The sequence below is a fragment of the Chaetura pelagica genome, unplaced genomic scaffold, assembly GCF_000747805.2.
Source record: "Chaetura pelagica isolate M959 unplaced genomic scaffold, ChaPel_1.0 scaffold207, whole genome shotgun sequence".
NCBI lineage: Eukaryota > Metazoa > Chordata > Aves > Apodiformes > Apodidae > Chaetura > Chaetura pelagica.
Window position 1 is genome coordinate 3617262 of NW_009953929.1, and position 4455 is coordinate 3621716.

Sequence of the window (4455 nt, forward strand, 5' to 3'; positions counted from 1 at the left end):
CAGAACAAAGCTACGCATCCATCTTGCTTGCTCCTGCAATAATTTTTACAGAAGTGAAAAAATCCCCTACCATTAAGATAACACTGAATCAAAAGCAAACTTCACTTAACTCCTATATCAGATGTCTTGTAGTTGTTTTTCTTTTAAAAAAACATACAAGATACTCAAAAAGCTTCAAAACTATTACACATTATTTATTTCAAGTGATGCACTAGCAAAGGAGACAAGACTTAAAGTGGAGAGGACAGCTTCATCCTGATGCAAAACACAACACCTTGGGAATATATTGGCTTCAGGGAAAGATTAAAGAAAGAATATGAAGTACACAGGCTTGTGAAGGAAGAGGGGAAAAAACCTGCAGGCCCAAAAATGAGTGCTGTTTTGCCCTTCTGCATGGTGTCTTAACATACCAAATGCAAAATGTAGGTATCTCAAGAAGGCTGCAGCCTCTCAATCCTACATCTGCTTTGCTAATCAAAGATTCTCAGGTAGGAGCATGTACATCTTCATCCCATGTATGATTAATGAGCAATGAAGTGTTCTAGTAATCACGGCATCTTTACTACCTCTACTTCTCCACTTCAAGTCTTGGAAATAAATCTTTTCTCCCATCAATTATTTTCTAGCACTTCCAACCCCCATCAGCTATCAAAAGTGTAGAATTAACTTTACCAACTTTGGGTCTTCTGTGGTTTTCAAGCTTATTATGTCTGTTTTCTTTGTATTTAATGGCTTCCCTGGCAGAAGAGTTTTGGGACGCAGATATTGTGTACTGCAATTTGAAAACAGCCTGATCAGACCAGCAAAAACTTCTACCACAGAACTTAGAAGTTAAATAGTTCGAAAACACTGCTCACCAAACTTGCAGTAATAAAAAAATACTTTCAACTATTTCCTATTAAATGTCTATTTTGACTAATAAGAAAGTGGAGGGTATAAAGCATCTAACATTGAATTTTCAAATTAGCAGTCTGCTGTTGTCGTTTCAAACACCAAAGACAGCATATGGTATTATCATATACTAATATGTCAATATTTATTACATTAAACAGCTGCATGGTAAAAGTCTCAAAGTTTCAAGGGTGCTTTTTTACATGTTCAAAAAAAGCATTTCAGATGTGGCATAGTGTGTGTTTTATAATGGGTACTTTTCTAATTAAAAAGACAGAATAAACATTCTTACATATTCCAGTATGACAGACATTCTCAGCCAAGTGCACCATTTTTATAACATAAATAACTCAAAGCTGAATAGTGATTATACTTCCTTATACTCTTCATACAAGTTTTAACTTAGTACTACAGTTAAAGTACAGACTAAGGAGAGAAAACCTAAACAAGCCAGGCATTCAAGCTATCAGTCTGCATCACGCAATTTGTCAGCTGAACTCCACTATACCTTCCAAAGAGTATGACACTACTGATGGAAGTTAAAAAGCCAACTAGATTTCTTGGGACACGTCCTAGTGAGTGTGGTCATCTAAATAAATCATAAAGGAAAGTTAGTTCCTCTAGTCCAAAAACTAAGTGAAAGTCTTGTGTGTTTGGTAGAAGGCAGTTTCTAACTACTACATATATTATCCAAAGTTCCTACATTTGAGTATGTCATTATTTCAAGCCCCTTCTCTTCAACAAATATCTCAGAAGATACAGAGATAGAGTACAATTACTAGTTTCACTCTAACACAGGACATTTTCATGTTAGAATTCAGCATATCAAACTTCAAGAGATTACCAAAAAAACAGACGATTGCATCTGTACAGACTTACATACAGTTTAAAACCTGACACCTTTAACTATCACCAATTGTCACCAATAAAAGCTTTCAAATTCTGCTGAAGCAACTTAAATTAGATCAGCTTCTCTTCCACTCTCCCACCGCAAACACTACTCTAGCCTATGCAAATATAAAGAATATACTTTTCATGGTATAGCTACAACTCTTACAACAATACAATTAGAGTCAATGGTATAAAAGCTGAACACTTGTACATACTTCCATGCTTTCTGTCTCCCTTTTAGCCTTTAGCTGGCAACAAGATATTTTAGGCTAGAAGTCAGGAATTTAAAGTGCTCCAGTCAAAACTGATCCAAAAACGGTAAGGAAGAACTGTACCTTTGCTTTAAAAAAATAAATATAAAACAAACTACTATTTAAAACAGATGCCATTAAGTGCTGACAGTATTTCCAGGAAGAGGCCTCTTCACAGGTCAGCCTACCTTCCTTCCCAGTGTCAGCAGTGCCACTAAATTAGTTTACTCTATGAATGTATGTAGATAGACATTCTCACTGAACTAGAGTTTAGTGTAAGTATTCCTTGATGAGGACTATGAAACTACAGTTTACAGCCCTGCAAGTTACAAAGTTGTGTTACAGAAAACACACTATAGCAAGAACATTTTTTGTCTTAAGTGCTGCCATCTTTTAGACATACGTAGACTTAAAATACTCAGTTACTGTTAATGTGCAGTCAGAGGCCCAGTGTTGAGAAAATGGTTGGAAATCAGTTTCTGTAAGCTGTAGGTGCTCCAGCATTTCTAATGCTTGAAGGCAGGCATAATCTTAAACTTGTGATGGAATTAAATCTTGAAACCCTAATTCACTAATGACAGGACATCAGTAGATTCCAGGAGTGAAAGACTTTTTTTGATAGAACTCAGGACACAGGCCTACAGAAGAGAGGTAATTCATTATCTTATTTCTGTGGTTTAAAACCCAACAGTATTTAAATAACCAGTTGCTGTTAAGTAGCATCCAAATAAAATACATCACCATATAAGTTCAGCAAAAATTATTTGTTATGAAGAACAGACTATTACTTATAGAAAGCTCTATTGCTCTTACAGCCTTGCTTATTTCAACATACCCAGGTGACATGGTTATCTAAAGCCAGAGACGTTCCCTCAAAATGTTCCTGTATTTCCAAAAACTAACTTACAAGTTCCCTTTCCTCTCTTCCTGTAAGTATGCATCAATTACACTGAACATTAAACAATTCTAATGAGATATTTGCAATTCTATGAACTACAGTAATACCAAGCAGCATGAAGATCCTACCCCTCAGTACAAAACCCAAGAAGTCTTGCTATAAGCCAAGCCCTTGTCAGTTGCCATAAGCATTAGTGACTACATGTTCCAGTTACTCGGAGTGATACTAGAGCGGAATGGAGGAGAAGCTGTGTGGAGGAAGAACAAATACTTAAGGAAGATATACCATTAGAGTAACTGAGAACTCTCCAGTGCTTTTGCACAAAAGATATTTGTCTGGAATACTCCATCCTGTCACAGTTGGCCTTGTATAAGAGACAAATTCCAGTCAGGAGAACAGAAAAGTGCTCTTACAGGATGCAAGTAGCCAGGCCTGTATTATTTAGCCAGACAATAAGAAGGTTATAAACACTTCCTGTAAGTACCAAGGGTAAAACACCAAGAAAAGAAAATTACTTAAAATGAGAGGATTGCATTGATACAGTATAGCGCACACACACAAAAAAAATATTACAAACTTTCAGGCTGAAAATGTGATGATCCTAAATCTCACAAAACATGTTGAAAGAATCTCCCAGGAGGACCAAAGAATTAAAAAAGCAAGTATGAAAATAACACCAACACATGTACTTAGCTCCTTTTTAGATGTTTGCAAGAGATTTAACTCTACATCAACAGTATCAGCAGATTACATTTTCTACATCACGAAGCCTCTTTCTGAGCTTATTTCTAGGTATTAGTATTTCACTGTCCTTAGAGACAACTGACAAAACACCTAGTTCTGTTGTTCTACTAGGCCAACCACCGGAGAGATTACATGCTTAGGTTGCTCAGAACTAAGATGCTCAGGTACAAAAATTACTTTCAAGGCTCAGTTCATAGAAAAGGCTAGTATCCCCAGTTTGATCCTTTTGCTGTGGAAGTAACTGGAACATCATTCTTGTTATCATAACACGCATTTCTTCTCAGAACATAAAAAAAATCAGAGATGACACTGCAAGGAAACAAACCTGTATTATCTTGAGTTTATGAAGCTTTTCTTGAAGCTTCCATGGTACCACTCAAATTCTGTTGTGACTGAGGAAAGAAAACTTGTCCCCACACTTTATCCTGGGAAACACAGGTCAAGGCAGAAGACAGCTCTCCACAAAGCAAGTTACTGCAGTAAGCAGAGAGTTCTAGGATTTAAAAATAAAAAAACCACAAACCATACAACCACACTTTTGGATAGGGTTATTCCATGCAGAGGTTGTTTATCCAGTTTGATCCTTCTATTGCTGTGTCACTCTGTGCCCATATGTTCACGTTTGATATCTCCCAAATGTGTGTGTGTAGGGGGGAGGAGGGAGGAGTATGAAGGGGGGGAACATGTCAGAGTTGATACATTCAGAAAACCAAAACAGTTACTTTATTTTTTTTTTCTTAAAGAGCTCCATGTAGAACTAGCAGACAAAAACGCAGGAAT